We start from the raw sequence: 18,711 nt of genomic DNA, 5'->3' as shown, positions 1-18,711 counted from the left end.
CCACGAACGCCATCTGCAAGGGGAACAGACGGCAGTGTGGACGTACTGGGATTGTTTTCTCGTGCGGTTGTCTTGCATGAGCAGTTTCCGCATGCCTTGCAGAAGACATTGGGCGTCTTTCGAGCAGGTTCCGGAGTTCGAGCGACGAACTGCGGATTATCTTTCAGAGAAATCGGTGATTCTCAGACGGAACAAAGGAACTGTGCTGCGGATCTGTAATCCCAGGATGCAGGAGCGAACGACGGAGCGACGGGACCGATTGCACCCACATGGCTGCACCACTACACGGGATGACAGGCGTATTATGCGCGCGGCAGTGATGGATCGCTCTGCCACATCACGAGCCGTATCAAAACAACTTCGGTCTGATGCGCAACAAGCAGCGTCAGTGCGTACCATTCGACGTCGTTTGCAGCAGAGTAGGCTGTCCGCAGGGCGTCCAGTGGTGCGTTTACAATCGAGTCAACGCCACAGGCGTTTGCACCGGCATTGGCGCGATGGACGACGGACATGGACAACCGAGTGGAATGATATTGTTTTTACCGCCGAATCCAGATTCTGCTTGCACGACCACGGTGCTTCGATTAGTGGCTGGAGGCACCGTGGTGAAGCTGTTGAGCTGTTGTCTTATGCATATGGTTCAAATGGCTCTGAGCACTATAGGACTTAACATCTATGGTCATCAGTCCCCTAGAACTTAGAACTACTTAAACCTATCTAACCTAAGGACAGCACACAACACCCAGCCATCACGAGGCAGAGAAAATCCCTGACCCCGCCGGGAATCGAACCCGGGAACCCGGGCGTGGGAAGCGAGAACACTACCGCACGACCACGAGATGCGGGCGTGTCTTATGCATAGTCAGACTCGTGTGTGCGTGTGTGCGTGCGTGTGTGTGTGTGTGTGTGTGTGTGTGTGTGTGTGTGTGTGTGTGTATGTGTATCAGAGTCTGAATTCCTAAGGGACCAAACTGCTGAGCTCATCGGTCCCTAGACTCTGGACTTACACACTACTTAAACTAACTTATGCTAAGGACAATACACACACCCGTTGTAACTGCTCCTTTCTATTGAAAATGTTCGTTGATGCAATTCGTGCTCCGACCAGCTAGCGGTAGAATTTCTGTGTACAGTCTGATGAGGAACGTTACAAAAGAAATCTGTCATGCTGCACCATATTCACGCCGAGTGAATATTAATTGTACCGTTTAGCTCAAATAATCATACGCTCCCCGACGTGTATGAGCACAGCTACAAGTAGATGCATACAATGTGCTATTATTGCACTAATCATGGTTACAGTGTATATACAGCAATAGTTTCGGTTTACGTAAGCTAAACAGTCTGAAGCCGTATGATGATCTTATATATATATATATATATATATATATATATATATATTCCTTGCCGCTCTAAAAAAAGGTTATAGTACGATAACCTTTTTTTAGAGCGGAAAGGAATATATATATATATATATATATATATATATATATATATATATATATATATATATATTCCTTGCCGCTCTGATATATAATATATATATATATAACCTTTTTTTAGAGCGGAAAGGAATATATATCAGTACGATAACCTTTTTTTAGAGCGGCAAGGAATAGAATATATATATATATATATATATATATTATTAGCGAATGTCCCCATGGGAGAACGATAAGCAGGTGATTAACATTTCTTAATGTTCTTCTTATTTCCCCAGTATTCCTTCATTGCCTCCCCAAAGGCCTTCTTCCTTTCTTCGGTCCACTTTGGTCGGAAAGGTTTAGATTCCGTCTCTGGAGTAAACTTCCACTTGTCGATTTTTCTTCTGAATGTATCCCGGTCTGATGTGTTTGTTATGTCAATTTTTGCCTTTTTCAAATCCTTCTTAACTTCAGTTACCCAGGGTATTGTTGCCTTAAGTGATGTCATATAGTCCAATAGACGTTTAGTTAACCTGTTTCCAGGTAATCTGTCTATATGTCCATAAAACTTCATCCGCCTCTTCCTGATATCTGCCTCGATGTTTGATATTTTTTCGGTTGTCTCGGTAGTCTGCAGCCTGTATCCATCTTGTGTGTATCGTGGTCCTAGGATTTTTCTAATAATTTTTCTCTCTACTTTCTTAATTTCGTATAAATCTAATTTTCTATTCAGGGAGAGTGTTTCACTTGCATATGTGACTGTTGGTTTGATGACTGTGTTGTAGTGTCTGATTTTAGTGCCTTTTGATAGACATTTCTTGTTATATATATTTTGAATAAGTCCGAATACTTTCTTGATTTTCTGTAATCGGTTTTTTTGTGCTATTTTCTCAAGTCCTGTTGGTTCAATAACTTCACCGAGATACTTAAAGTGCTTGACTCTAGTTATTTCACCATACTTTGTTTTTAGTTTCGAAATATCTAATTTTGAGCAGATGAATTCTGTCTTCTCAAAGGAGATTTGCAGGCCAACCTTCTCAGCACATTCTTTAAGTGTCTCAATTTGTTTTACTGCTGTTTCTTCACTGTCAGTTATAATTGCCAAGTCATCTGCAAACGCTAAATAAGGGATGTTCAATTTTCCTTTACCTCTTCCTAGTTCAATTGGCTTCCAAAAGCTTTGTTTCCTTAGTGTTACTTCCCACTCTTTCATAACTTTGTCCAAAACTATATTGAATAATAGTGGTGAGATCCCATCTCCTTGTCTTACTCCTGTTTTAATTGAGAATGGTTCCGAAATTTCCCCTCTGAATTTAATTTTTGATTTGGTTTCTGTTAGTGTTTGTTCAATTAGTTTTCGGGTTTTAGTGTCTAGGCCTCGTTCTTCGAGAATGTGACATAGAGACTGTCTGTCTATGGAATCGTATGCCTTTTTGAAATCAACGAATGTGCAGATTATTGGTTTTGACCTGATTGCTTTAATCTTTAAAATAGTTTTAAGGTTGAATATCTGTTCCGGGCATGATCTATTAGGACGAAAGCCTGCTTGGTAGTCTGAAATTGTATGTTCTAGTTGTTCTTGTGCCCTCTTTAGGAGACATGCAGATAGAATTTTGTAGGTAACTGGTAAAAGTGAAATGCCTCTGTAGTTGTTTACGTCTGATCTCTCTCCCTTTTTGTGCAATGGGTGAATTAGTGCACACTTCCACTCCTCTGGGATATTTTCTGTCTGCCAAATTTCTTTGATGATGCTAGTGATCTCTTTTAACGAATTTGGACCAAGGTTTATATATATATATATATATATATATATATATATATATATATATATATATATATATATAAGATTATCATACTGCTTCAGACTGTTTAGCTTACGTGCCGACGCGGGTAGCATCGGTTATAACCAGCAGTGGCGGCGCTCAGTATCGCATGGGACTGCATTTTCAGTCATCTGACTTTTCACTACGTGTTATTTCCGAGATGAGTTTGGCGTTGATATCTGTGGTCCTTCTTGGTGTAGCATTCTGAACCGCCAGCAGTGTAAAATTCAGTCATCTGTTGGCACAGAATAGGAAATGACGAATTTAGTGACTGCAATCACGGGGCGATATTAAATTATTTGAAATAATTAATTCCTAATTCCCCTATAAAATATGTTTTGCTGGGGATTCTGGAATCACCGATGTGTTACTGAATTACGGAACCATCGGACGGTAAGGCCAGAATAATTCTGATTCTAATTCTGACAGTCCAAAGATGACGTGGAATGTTGACGAAAAAAGAGCCGTTTAGTACAAATTGGCTTTGTGGCCACGCTGGAGCGCAAGGAGGCCTTTTTTTCTTCGGTGAGCTGGAGTGGTGCCATTTCAGACTGCACGACACGAGTTAAGAGCCTAGATAGAAGTGGCTCCCGCCGCACAGCACAAAAAGCTGTAGGAAAGGTCAGGGCAGCTTTCCCTCTGGGGCTGGGTGCTGAGACTATGTTTTAGAGCTCAAGTCGCACCATGCAGGCTACAAAAAGGATGGAGAGACGTTTTCCAACTCAGTCTGGCGCTGGCTCTCGTCGATGCCGTTTTATTTTGGACGTTTGTGAAATTGTCGCGGAAGTCCGTCCCCATCTTAGTTAGCAGCTTGTTCTGGACTCCGGTGTGCACAGAGCTGTAACAGCAGGGATCTGGTCACGATGCGGGATGATGCACACGGCTACCGTGATCGCTGTAACTACGACGCGCGCACGCACGCCGTCTGTGAGCCGATTGTAAACGACACGCCGATACTGCTTTGGTTAGAATCGCCACACACGTCACCCTTAGCATTCGAGTCTCAGTAACCCTCATGGTCTAACAATGTTTTCCCTCATTCTCCTCGGGATGTTTCCCGCGCTTTTATCGGTTGGAACTCCCTACGGTTGGACGAACTTTTTATTCATCTTTTGTATTCTTCTTTTTTAAACTCGTAGCCTCGTGAAGGACAGACGAGTACTAGAGGCCACACCTTATCGTATGTAACATAGGGTACATTGTGCATCATTGTCACATTTCCCCGTTCCTCTTCCTGTCGCGAAGGATGCACAGTCAAACGATAGTTTGTCACCCTCTGCATGAACACAAATCTCTCGAATTTTACCTTTCCGGTTTTTTCGCGAGATATATGTAGAAAGAAGCGGTTCGAAATCGGTAACGGCACTATTTAAATAAATACGAGGATCACTCCAAAAGAGATTCACACAATTTTTTTTTTAAATCCATCTTTTATTTTACATGTTTGAAAGTTTTACAGTGTGTAGATACATCCTTTAGGAACAATATTTTCATTTCTCCACATGATTTCCATCACTTGCCTTACGCCATCTTGGAACCAGCGCCTATATACACGCACGGTAAAATTCTGAACCAACCTGTTGGGGCCACCGTTTGGCAGCGTGCACAAGGGAGTCACATCATCAAAACTTGTTCCACGAAGAGAGCCTTTCAGTTTCCCAAAGAGATGATAGTCACATGGAGCCAGGTCAGGACTGTAAGGCGGGTGTTTCTGTGTTGTCCATCCGAGTTTTGTGATCGATTCCATGGTTTTTTGACTGACATGTGGCCGGTCACTGTCGTGCAACAGCAAAACATCCTGCTTTTGCCAATGTGGTCGAACACGACTCAGTCGAGCTTCAAGTTTCTTCAGTGTCGTCACACATGCATCAGAATTTATGGTGGCTCCACTTGGCATGATGTCCACAAGCAAGAGTCCTTCGGAATCGAAAAACACCGTGGCCATACCTTTTACAGCAGAAGGTGTGGTTTTGAATTATTTTTTTCTTGGGTGAATTTGCATGATGTAACTCCATTGACTGCCTCTTCGTCTCTGGTGAAAAATGATGGAGCCATGTTTCATCATTTATCACAATTCTTCTTAGAAATTCATCTCCACCATTCTCGTACTGTTCCAAAAGTTCACTGCATACCGTTTTTCTTGTTTCTTTGTGAGCTACTGTCAACATCCTGGGAACCCACCTGGCACAAAACTTTTTTAACGTCAACACTTCCAGTATTCTGCAAACACTTCCTTCCCCTATCCCAACATAGCATGACAATTCGTTCACTGTGATGCGTCTGTCAGCAGTCACCAATTCCTTAACTCTCTACACATTGTCTGGAGTGTGTGCAGCACGAGACCTGCCACTGCGAGGGCAATCCTCGATATTGCCGTGCCCGCTTTCATCACGTAACCTGCTTGCCCACCGGCTAACTGTACTGCGATCGACAGCACCATTTCCATACACCTTTTTCAACCTCTTGTGGATGTTTCCCACTGTCTCGTTTTCACAGCACAGGAATTCTACGACAGCACGTTGCTTCTGACGAACGTCAAGTATGGCAGCCATTTTCAAGACATGCTGTGACGGTGCCACTCACGGGAACAGATTGAACAAGTTTTAAACAAGCGGGAAGGATGTATCTACACACTGTAAAACTTTCATACATGCAGAATGAAAACTGTATTTTTACAAAAATAGTGTGCATTTCTTTTGGAGTGACCCTCGTAAATAGCATTATAAAATGTGGCTGGCTGCTGTTCTCTTCTCTGTAAGAGTCAATCTATATTTTGTATACATCCAAGGGCGCAGAATATCAGTTTTAGACAAAATAGCGTTTGTTTATTCATTGGGGCCATAAAATGTCTTCCGTTAGAAGGTTGTACAGCCCTGAACTGGTATACCAACAAGGCAAAATCGCCCTGAGCCTTGATGCAATCATCCCACCGACGCACCAGGTTGAAGACGACCGTTTGATGAAGCACAGACTCCTGCTGCGAGGGGAAGTCCGTAACTGCATGCTGCACATCCTCGACAACAGAAATCGTCCACTCTTCTGGGCCTTTTTTAGGGGACCGAAGGGTGACATTCACATTGGGAGAGATTAGGACCATAGGGCAGGTGCAGGAATGGCTCCCACTTGTCCGTAATGGATGAGTCTGGACTTCGAGATGGACCGGCGTCTTGTGTCAAACTGCGACCGGCACGGGACTTCGGGCACCATTCCACAACTGTGGTTTCCGACTGACATGCTGCCCCATACAGTGTCTTCATTCTCCGATGAATATAAACGGGCGTTTTGCCTTCGGCAGCCAAGACATGAATAAAAGCACGTTGGTCTTGTTCGGACGCACTTGGTAATAACGCCGCCATAGTTCATGTATTCGCATTTACCGCACACACGTCGGAAAGACACGAATGCCACATGAAGCCCTTATCTACCTGTCGGTGCTTATATACCAGGATAGGAGTTGGGTTCGTTGCATGTACGCTGCAGCAACCCCCTCAAACGCGAGTTTTCTTATTGCTCGCTATATTTAATTTAATTTTGTATTAGCTTTTTGTTCTCCCAAATGACGAAATTTCCTCCGAGTGGTGGTGCCCTACAACCAAAACCCAGAAGATTCAACCAAGATAGCGGTTCGTCGGTTCGAAAATTTAAGAGTAAACCACTCGATGATGCACAACACCTATCCTCTTGCGTCTGATGCTCGATTTGCACGAGCATCCCCGTGACGCTTTTGCGCTTACTGAATGAATTCGTGACGTCTCCGTCCGCCTGCTTAGCTGACTGGTAAGGTGCTTGCCTCCCATGCAGCGTGCCCGTGTTTGATTGCCAGCTGGGTTGGAGCTTTTCTCCGCTCGTGGACAGCGTGTTTTGTTGTCCTCCTCATCGTTTAATCCTTATCGCCGGCGCGCAAGTCGACCAATGTGGCGTCGACTGAAATAAGAGTTGCACTCGGCTGTCGAACTTCCCCGGATGGGGCCTCCCGGCCAACAGTGCCGCGCGCTCATTTCATTTTTTGTGCGTTCTTCATTTCCTCAATCATCCTTGTTATGTGAAGGTCGCAGACTGTCCAGCAATACTTAAGTGCAGCAGTGTCAGTAAAGCGAGAGTTTTGTGAGCGGCCTCTTTGTTCAAATGTGTGTGAAATCTTATGGGACTTAACTGCTAAGGTCATCAGTCCCTATGATTACACACTACTCGACCTAAATTATCCTACGAACACACACACCCATGCCCGAAGGAGGACTCGAACCTCCGCCGGGACCAGCCGCACAGTTCACGACTGCAGCGCCCCTGACCGCTCGGCTAATCCCGCGCGGCGAGCGGCCTCTTTCATGAATGGACTACCAGAGTATTTTCCAGTGAATCTGAATGTGGCACCTACCTTTTCTGAGATAAGATTTACATAGTCGTTCCTCTTTTGAATCGCTTCGTACGCATACTTTCAGTAATTTAATAGACGTTACTGCTCGCAGTGGTTGTTCTGCAAACGGATAATCAAACAACAGCCGGCCTTACAGACAATTCGTCAGCGCTAGGTTACATTTGTTTATGATGTGGGTCAACTGCGACTCCCCTGCATTTCGCAACATTTTTCTAGCGTTGCGACTTTCGGATATTTTTGTCGGCAGAGTTCGCGTACCCCCTAAGCACTTCGTTACCACGAGACACAAGACACATGAGACGATCGTATGGAACATCACGATTTGAAACATGCATCAGAAGACAGTTAAACGTTCACTTTTTCGAACCCCGTAGCTGTTTCCCATCGTGCGGTAGAAGTTTGATATTTGCCTCTAAGGTGGCTATAACCTTTCTCTGAAAGAACGTAATAGCGTGGCACCCTCTGACGTCACCCTCGAATGTGGTGACGTTTCAAACAGCAAGGCGTCGGCACATGCGAAGAAAGGGCCAGAGCTCGGAAGTTCATGTGAGGTGTAAAGAAAGTTAATGGTGCCACGTTGATACCAAATTCTGCCCAACGCCACTGTGGTCGTGTCATACGACGGCAAGGTTGTCAATAAACCTGCCCAAAGATGTAAACAGCCATGCATGAGCAGCGCCTATTAGACGGAGGGGGTTCGACAGCCCATCAGTTCCACTCATTCCACCAGGAAGAAGGTACACGGCTCGTGTTGTATGTAGTTCAACCATGCCCAGACGGTAAATACCGCTGTTAGATCGCGTCCGTATTATTACTTTGTGCTAGGAAGGGCTCTCAACAAGGGAAGTGTCCAGGCGTCTCGGACTGAAACAAAGCGATATTGTTCGGACATGGAGGAGATACAAACAGAACTGTCGATGTCATGCCTCGCTCAGGCCGCCCAAGGGCTCCCTGCTCCCTGCCGTCGTTGGATAAGCAGCTGCAGCAGCAAGTCGTATACTCTTAGCTCACTTATTTGTTACATAGTTTAATTCTTAATTTCTTTGCGCGTTTTTGGTACTTGCATTGTTTAATTCATAAATTTCGGGAGTATTATAATATTTGAGAGTTATAGCATCGCGTTTTAGTACCTGAATAGTGTAAAATCGCATAGTCTCCTTACGCCGCCGAGCAGTGTGTCAGCAGTGCGCAAGTAGCAGCATTACTGCATTTACTAGGCAATCTTGTATTTTAATAACCGTTTAAGTTTTGTGTCGATTTGTTTGCGCTCTCTGTAGATTAGTTCAGACGTTCTTTGCACAACAGTTTTTACCATGGATAGGGACTGCAACTGCTGTGTTCGGATGCAGGCTGAGTTCGCATCCCTTCGCTCCCAGCTTCAGGCAGTGTTGGCTTCGGTCACACAGCTTGAGGCTGTTGCCGATGGGCATCACTGTAGGGTTCCGGATGGGGGTTTGTCGGGGACGGCCAGCTCGTCCCACGCATCCCCCGATCGGACTACGACTGTGGTTGCCCGGGATACTGCCCGCATTGAGGCTGATCCCTCACCTGTGGTAGAGTGGGAGGTCGTCTCAAGGTGTGACAGGGGGCGAAAGACATTCCGGAGGGCTGAACGGAAGGCCTCTCCAGTTTGTCTGACGAACCGGTTTCAGGCTCTGTCTCAGGCTGATACTGATCTTTGGCCTGACATGGCTGCTTGTCCTGTTCCAGAGGTTGCCCCTCAGTCTGCAAGATCCGGGCGGTCGCAGAGGGTGGGCTTACTGGTAGTTGGGAGCTCCAACGTCAGGCGCGTAATGGGGCCCTTTAGGGATATGGCAGCAAGAGAGGGGAAGAAAACCAATGTGCACTCCGTGTGCATACCGGGGGGAGTCATTCCAGATGTGGAAAGGGTCCTTCCGGATGCCATGAAGGGTACAGGGTGCACCCATCTGCAGGTGGTCGCTCATGTCGGCACCAATGATGTGTGTCGCTATGGATCCGAGGAAATCCTCTCTGGCTTCCGGCGGCTATCTGATTTGGTGAAGACTGCCAGTCTCGCTAGCGGGATGAAAGCGGAGCTCACCATTTGCAGCATCGTCGACAGGACTGACTGCGGACCTTTGGTACAGAGCGGAGTGGAGGGTCTGAATCAGAGGCTGAGACGGTTCTGCGACCGTGTGGGCTGAAGATTCCTCGACTTGCGCCATAGGGTGGTGAGGTTTCGGGTTCCGCTGGATAGGTCAGGAGTCCACTACACGCAACAAGCGGCTACACGGGTAGCAGGGGTTGTGTGGCGTGGGCTGGGCGGTTTTTTAGGTTAGATGGCCTTGGGCAAGTACAGAAAGGGCAACAGCCTCAACGGGTGCAGGGCAAAGTCAGGACATGCGGGGACCAAGCAGCAATCGGTATTGTAATTGTCAACTGTCGAAGCTGCGTTGGTAAAGTACCGGAACTTCAAGCGCTGATAGAAAGCACCGAAGCCGAAATCGTTACAGGTACAGAAAGCTGGTTGAAGCCAGAGATAAATTCTGCCGAAATTTTTACAAAGGTACAGACGGTGTTTAGAAAGGATAGATTGCATGCAACCGGTGGTGGAGTGTTCGTCGCTGTTAGTAGTAGTTTATCCTGTAGTGAAATAGAAGTGGATAGTGCATGTGAATTATTATGGGTGGTTACACTCAACAACCGAGATAGGTTAATAGTTGGCTCCTTTTACCGACCTCCCGGCTCAGCAGCATTAGTGGCAGAACAACTGAGAGAAAATTTGGAATACATTTCACATAAATTTTCTCAGCATGTTATAGTCTTAGGTGGAGATTTCAATTTACCAGATATAGACTGGGACACTCAGATGTTTAGGACGGGTGGTAGGGACAGAGCATCGAGTGACATTATACTGAGTGCACTATCCGAAAATTACCTCGAGCAATTAAACAGAGAACCGACTCGTGGAGATAACATCTTGGACCTACTGATAACAAACAGACCCGAATTTCGACTCTGTATGTACAGAACAGGGAATCAGTGATCATAAGGCCGTTGCAGCATCCCTGAATATGGAAGTTAGTAGGAATATAAAAAAAGGGAGGAAGGTTTATCCGTTTAGCAAGAGTAATAGAAGGCAGATTTCAGACTACCTAACAGATCAAAACGAAAATTTCTGTTCCGACACTGACAATGTTGAGTGTTTATGGAAAAAGTTCAAGGCAATCGTAAAATGCGTTTTAGACAGGTACGTGCCGAGTAAAACTGTGAGGGACGGGAAAAACCCAGCGTGGTACAACAACAAAGTTAGGAAACTACTGCGAAAGCAAAGAGAGCTTCACTCTAAGTTTAAACGCAGCTAAAACCTCTCAGACAAACAGAAGCTAAACGATGTCAAAGTTAGCGTAAGGAGGGCTATGCGTGAAGCGTTCAGTGAATTCGAAAGTAAAATTCTATGTACCGACTTGACAGAAAATCCTAGGAAGTTCTGGTCTTACGTTAAATCAGTAAGTGGCTCGAAACAGCATATCCAGACACCACGGGATGATGATGGCATTGAAACAGAGGATGACACGCGTAAAGCTGAAATACTAAACACCTTTTTCCAAAGCTGTTTCACAGAGGAAGACCGCACTGCAGTTCCTTCTCTAAATCCTCGCACAAACGAAAAAATGGCTGACATCGAAATAAGTGTCCAAGGAATAGAAAAGCAACTGGAATCACTCAACAGAGGAAAGTCCACTGGACCTGACGGGATACCAATTCGATTCTACACAGAGTACGCGAAAGAACTTGCCCCCCTTCTAACAGCCGTGTACCGCAAGTCTCTAGAGTAACGGAAGGTTCCAAATATTTGGAAAAGAGCACAGGTAGTCCCAGTCTTCAAGAAGGGCCGTCGAGCAGATGCACAAAACTATAGACCTATATCTCTGACGTCGATCTGTTGTAGAATTTTAGAACATGTTTTTTGCTCGAGTATCGTGTCGTTTTTGGAAACCCAGAATCTACTATGTAGGAATCAACATGGATTCCGGAAACAGTGATCGTGTGAGACCCAACTCGCTTTATTTGTTCATGAGACCCAGAAAATATTAGATACAGGCTCCCAGGTAGATGCTATTTTTCTTGACTTCCGGAAGGCGTTCGATACAGTTCCGCACTGTCGCCTGATAAACAAAGTAAGAGCCTACGGAATATCAGACCAGCTGTGTGGCTGGATTGAAGAGTTTTTAGCAAACAGTACACAGCATGTTGTTATCAATGGAGAGATGTCTACAGACGTTAAAGTAACGTCTGGCGTGCCACAGGGGAGTGTTATGGGACCATTGCTTTTCACAATATATATAAATGACCTAGTAGATAGTGTCGGAAGTTCCATGCTGCTTTTCGTGGATGATGCTGTAGTATACAGAGAAGTTGCAGCATTAGAAAATTGTAGCGAAATGCAGGAAGATCTGCAGCGGATAGGCACTTGGTGCAGGGAGTGGCAACTGACCCTTAACATAGACAAATGTAATGTATTGCGAATACATAGAAGTAAGGATCCTTCATTGTATGATTATATGATAGCGGAACAAAGACTGGTAGCAGTTATTTCTGTAAAATATCTGGGAGTATGCGTGCGGAACGATTTGAAGTGGAAAGGTCATATAAAATTAATTGTTGGTAAGGCGGGTACCAGGTTGAGATTCATTGGGAGAGTGCTTAGAAAATGTAGTCCATCAACAAAGGAGGTGGCTTACAAAACACTCGTTCGACCTATACTTGAGTATTGCTCATCAGTGTGGGATCCGTACCAGATCGGGTTGACAGAGGAGATAGAGAAGATTCAAAGAAGAGCGGCGCGTTTCGTCACAGGGTTATTTGGTAACCGTGATAGCGTTACGGAGATGTTTAATAAACTGCAGTGGCAGACTCTGCAAGAGAGGCGCTCTGCATCGCGGTGTAGCATGCTCGCCAGGTATCGAGAGGGTGCGTTTTTGGATGAGGTATCGAATATATTGCTTCCCCCTACTCATACCTCCCGAGGAGATCACGATTGTAAAATTAGAGAGATTAGAGCGCGCACGGAGGCTTTCAGACAGTCGTTCTTCCCGCGAACAATACGCGACTGGAACAGGAAAGGGAGGTAATGACAGTGACACGTAAAGTGCCCTCCGCCACACACCGTTGGGTGGCTTGCGGAGTATATATGTAGATGTAGATGTAGAAGTGCTACTACTGCAGTGGATGACCGCTACCTACGGATTATGGCTCGGAGGAACCCTGATAGCAACGTTACCATGTTGAATAATGCTTTTCGTGCAGCCACAGGACGTCGTGTTACGACTCAAACTGTGCGTAATAGGCTGCGTGATGGCGAAGTCCATCTTTGCAACCACGACTGCATGCAGCGCGGTACAGATGGGCCCAACAACAGGCCGAATGGACCTCTCAAGATTGGCATCACGTTCTCTTCACCGATTAGTGTCGCATATGCCTTCAGCCAGACAATCGTCGAAGACGTGTTTGGAGACAACCCGGTCAGGCTGATCGCCTTACACACACTGTCCAGCGAGTGCAGCAAGGTGGAGGTTCCCTGCTGTTTTTGGGTGGCATTATGTGGATCCGACATACGCCGGTGGTCGTCATGCAAGGCGTCGTAACGGCTGTGCGATACGTGAATGCCATCCTCCGACCGATAGAGCAACCACATCGGCAGCATATTGGCGAGGCATTCGTCTTCATGGACGACAGTTCGCGCCGCCATCGTGCACATCTTGTGAACGACTTCCTTCAGGATAACGACATCGCTCGACTAGAGTGGCCAGCATGTTCTAGAGACATAAACCCTATCGAACATGCCTGGGATGGATTGAAAAGGGTTGTTGGGGACAAAGTGACCCCCCAACCACTCTGAGGGATCTACGCCGAATCGCCGTTGAGGAGTGAGACAATGTCGACCAACAGTACCTTGATGGACTTGTAGATAGTATGGCATCCCGAATACGGGCATGCTTCAACGCAAGAGGACGTGCTACTGAGTATTAGAGGTACCGCTGTGTACAGCAATCTGGACCACCACCTCTGAAGGTCTCGCTGGATGGTGGTACTACATGCAGTGTGTGGAAATGATGTTTATGTTGATCTCTGTTCCAATTTTCTGTGCAGGTTCCAGAACTCTCGGAACCGAGGTGATGCAAAACTATTTTTTATGTGTGTAGTTGAAAACCGTGGCAACGGCCTTACCGCAGTGGATACACCGGTACCAGTCAGGTCACCGAAGTTAAGTTCTGTCGGGCGTGGCCGGCACTTGGATGGGTGACCATCCGGGCCACCATGCGCTGTTGCCATTTTTCTGGGTACAATCAGCCCCGTGATGCCAATTGAGGAGCTACTCGACCGAATAATAGCGGCTTCGGTCACAGAAAACCATCATAACGACCGGGAGAGCGGTGTGCTGACCACACGCCCCTCCTATCCGCATCCTCAGCTGAAGATGACACGGCGGTCGGATGGTCCCGATGGGCCACTTGTGGTCTGGAGACGGAGTGCTTAGTTAAAAACCGGAGGCAGTGTTGTTCTGGTGTGCGAATTACTCAGAATGGGTAAATAATCTGAAACCAATATAATCAACAAAGTTAGGGATTTTTATCTTTAACCAGAAAAGTTTTACAATCTTAACGCCAAATATTTAACTCAGAAACTAATTTGTTACGTAATCTCTCCTCCAAAGCTGTTGTTATACATTGCACTCCGATTCTTTAGAGAATCATGGGGTTGGGGAGGGGGTGGGCGCGCGACTGCTACGGTCGCAGGTTCGAACCCGCCTCGGGCATGGATGTGTGTGATGTCCTTAAGTTAATTAGGTTTAAGAAGTTCTAAGTTCTAGGGGAGTGATGACTTCAGATGTTAAGTCCTATAGTGCTCAGAGCCATTTGAACGATTTGAGGGGGTGGGGAGTGGGAGGAGGGGGACTGGTTTCTTGAACGACCCGTACAGTTTTTGCTGAACGTTATTTAATATGTGTGTACTGTCGAGTTCGGGGTTCTCCAGCTCACTTCAGTGTCTACCGGAGCCTGCTGACCAATCACTATGGAGAACGACCGTATACTGGCTGACGCAAACCGTCGATGGATATAGTGATGATGTTTGGTGTGCGGGGCGCCCAGCTGCGCTATCATCAGCGCCCGTACAATGTCCCAATTCTTACATAGTCAAGTTTCTTTTTACGCAGTCCAATCTAGCCACTATGATCATGATGCTGATGAGGACAACACAAATACGCAGGCTCCGGGCCGAGAGAATCCCCAACCCGGTCGGGAATCGAATCCGGGGCTCCGTGATCCGGAGGCAGCAACGCTAGTGGCTAGACCACGAGCTGCGGACGGATGGAGTGAGGTATTGCAGCAATACAGAAAAGTAAAAATCACATGACGCGGCTGGCTCAGAGTCCCTAATTCTAATGTTAAGACTCCTGACAGGAATTTTTTTTCTAATTTGCGCACGCTGGCACCTTTCCTTCGTGATGTATGACACTTGCGTATCAAGGGGACATATTGCGAGTAGGTGGTTGTAATGAGTGTGTGTATATTGTAGTACCGTGTTTCTGACGTATGACAAGAGCATAAGGGGAGGGTTCAAATCCTCTTCCGACCATGCAGTTTCACATTCCCAAGTTTTTTCCTGAATTGTTCAGGAAGCCTGTTTTGAAAAGGACACTATCAATTTCCTTCCCAACACCGACAATATTTGGTCAACATCTTGATGGATGCAATCATTCTGAGGGTTGCATTTCTAACAATTTGAAAATATTACATACTGTGCCAAAAGGACTACTGCTAAATACTTCAGAAGAAATTGAAATCTATTCACTTCACAAAAGTAAACAGCTATCTGTTTTACATGAGCAACTTGAATTCAAAGACAAAAGTTTCTTTGAGCTTTTTGACGATCTGCTTTAGAATGTTCACTCATCTGTCCTTCGTTTTTTAAAATTATTTAGGAAATATTTTATCTTTACTTTGTAATTTTATTCCGCCAAACGCTGACTGACTATCTGTTTTCAGAATGTTTGCTTATATGCATTAAGACTGCTTATTGCTAATTCACATCCCTTTATTTTTGACTCTACGGCTCGTAGTACTATAAATTTAAATTCCTTCCATCTTCATTATTTTTATTTGTTTATAAGACTGGAATGCAACGCAAGACATAGCAATGCCTTTTAAAAATTGTCACATACAAAAAAGATGGAATCTACATATGAACCTCATAGACAATATTTCATAAATATGCACAACTACTGTGCTGTCTCGATTCTTTTCTTTTTTAGTATTGATCTGTAAGAATTATTATGTAATCTATGTAAATGGAAGTCTCTTACTACACCAGTAAATCGTATCTGTGCAGCATGTACTACACGTGTAAGATAACAATTATTGCAGCCTACTCGTTGAAAATCGTTTCAATAAAGACATGTTGTTGCTCAATAGTACATCGTCTGACGTGACAGTCTTTGCCATTCCCTTTCGCAACAACTTCGTTAGATAGAAGCCTGCTGCCACATCTTTGCACTGGCGTTTATCCTCACCATGGCAACCACTAGTTTGCCTATCGACTTTACAACAACTTCAGTGGAAAGAAGCCTGCTGCCACATCTTTGGAACGGCGTCCAACTTCGCCATCGCAACCATGGATCCAAATGGTTCACTAACAGGCCTTAAGAGGGCAACCCCTGTACTATCAAAACGAAGTTCATTTATCCTACATGTTTAAATATTTTTAACTCTTCTTAGTTGACAATAGTTTCCAAGCTAAATTTAGTGTGTGTTTATTTTCCTTTCTTGACAATGTCCTTATAACTAAGAAATTTTACATTGTTATTCGACCTATAACCCATTGGTTAGCAATGACATCATTTCGTCAGCCTCCAAGACCTGCACTGGTTTCTCCAGTAGTGATTTACCACCAGAAGGAGGTTCTTACTCATTGGTAATCCATCGTTTTATAGTTTTGTAACTTTATGTATTTTCTTTAATGTATGTAGTCCTCTAATTAAAGCTTTGTATACGACTTGTAGGTCTGAAGATGGCCACAGTAGTGGTCGAAACCGGTCACCGTAATAAATAAATTATGATCAAGACTGTTTTTGATAGTAAATATTTGTAACACATTATGAGAGTGACAGTGGAGGACAGCAAGATATTTAGCCTGTATTTTGCACATGTCCAGAGTATAGCAGGAGAAGACATATGAAGCAAAGCTTAATGAGGAATACACTAAGGCTTGTCATAAGATGAACGTGAAGAATTATGAGTACAGAGCCGTTGTAACGGAAAAAGTAAGTAATTGGAAGTAAACAGAGAAGTAATTGTAGGTATGGAACAGGCATAGTACCATGAGATATTGTGCAACCAATGGGACTCAGGTAATGACGATATTACTACGATTATTAATAAGGGACGAGCTGTAGCAAGGGCAATGAACCCTATGTGTGCAACAAAAAGATAGTAACAGCAACGAAACACTATGCTGCAGAGTGCAGTTTTGCATGGAGTTGAAGCATGGAACTTTTTTTTAATTTAGGACGTAACTCAACCAGTACTACGATGGATAGGATAAAAAAGGACTTCATCCGACAAAGGATAAACGAAAAGGGACAGGAATTTCTGTGACGTCATCTAACAAAAACAGCTGATATGATTTGGCCACGCGAATAGGACGATTGAGGAAAGGACACCGAATAGGATACTACGATGGATACCATGCCAGAGGAAGAAACTGGTTCACCATGACAGCTGGTAAACCAATGCCTGTGCTCCCGTTTCTGATGAACTCGACGTCCACTGGACGTAAAACCCTAATCTTGATCCAGATCTTTGTGATTCATGGTGTTGATACTCTTCTTGTCAATTCCAGTCTAATCCGTTGTCAGGTTCAGAAACATTCACCGATTTGTCGCACTTCTTTGGTTTTGTCATTCGTTTTCTTGCTGTTAATCAACTGGAACGTGACCTTTTCTTTTCAGTCCACTAACTTTTGGTACAGTTGCGAACGCATTTTCTGCCCATGAACTCTGGTCTGTGAGTTTGCATCTCTGTCCCCATTTTCCACAATTTATATCGAATCGTGATGCCAATCCCTGATCCCTTTTTGCTTCAACACGAGTCATTCCCCTTGCTACCGAGTTCAGTAGACAAGTTTGTTGGACACCGCGTGGACCTTCTCATAATTATTTCACCTAAGAAGATCACAACACATTTCCTACGACGGACGTAACTCGAGAGCGAAAAACACGTACGCAGAAACAAGTGAGCATGGAACTGAAAAATAACTCAAGACACTGTTTAGAGGAAAATCCGCAGGATCTGGCCTAGCGCTTGCCCCCAATTCTTTAAAGAATCGAACGCCCATTTTTTACGCGCCATGTTCAAAGTTGGTTGAAAGCTGCTAACTGCTCTCTTTATAGCTGGACGGAGTGGCCGAGTGGCGCTTCAGTCAGGAACCGCGCGACCGCTACGTTCACAGGTTCGAATCCTGCATGGATGTGTGTGATGTCCTTAGGTTAGTTAGGTTTGAGTTGTTCTAAGTTCTAGGGGACTGGTGATCTCAGATGTTAAGTCCCTTAGTGCTCAGAGCCATTTGAGCCATTTTGCTCTCTTTATAGAACACTTGATGAGAGTAATTTGGGTAATCTGCGCTCAGTTTTAAGCAAAACTAGTTTTTCATGCATCTCAATGTTTCTGACGTCATATCTACGGAATTCTGAGTAGTGCAACGATATAAGTTCGGAAGTACGTTTAAGTGATATACGTAGATATTGTCTACAAAATGTGTTTTCGAATGAAGTTAGTTAAAAAAGTAATAAATTAAATCATCATGCCTGATGCCGAAGTTTTACTGCATGAACTGCAAACACATAGTAAGCGAGAAACTTTTTTCCTTTCATTATTTTGTTCAGGGTGTCGGACAAAAAGTTTCGAAATGGTTTGAAATTATGTATAAAATCGCTAAGTGTTCTAATTCTCAAATACTGGATGAATGTAATCTGGGTAACAAAAATGGTTCAAATGGCTCTGAGCACTATGGGACTCAACTGCTGTGGTCATAAGTCCCCTAGAACTTCGAACTACTTAAACCTAAC

The 18,711-nt window shown here is 44.7% G+C and overlaps 1 pseudogene; it reads left to right on the top strand.

The window, feature by feature from the left end:
- The first annotated feature begins 13,800 nt into the window (after positions 1 to 13,800).
- Positions 13,801 to 13,918, top strand: LOC124797031 (annotated as a pseudogene).
- The last annotated feature ends 4,793 nt before the right edge of the window (positions 13,919 to 18,711 follow it).

This window comes from Schistocerca piceifrons, chromosome 4 (genome assembly GCF_021461385.2).
Source record: "Schistocerca piceifrons isolate TAMUIC-IGC-003096 chromosome 4, iqSchPice1.1, whole genome shotgun sequence".
NCBI lineage: Eukaryota > Metazoa > Arthropoda > Insecta > Orthoptera > Acrididae > Schistocerca > Schistocerca piceifrons.
This window is presented reverse-complemented; position numbering and strand designations above follow the sequence as displayed.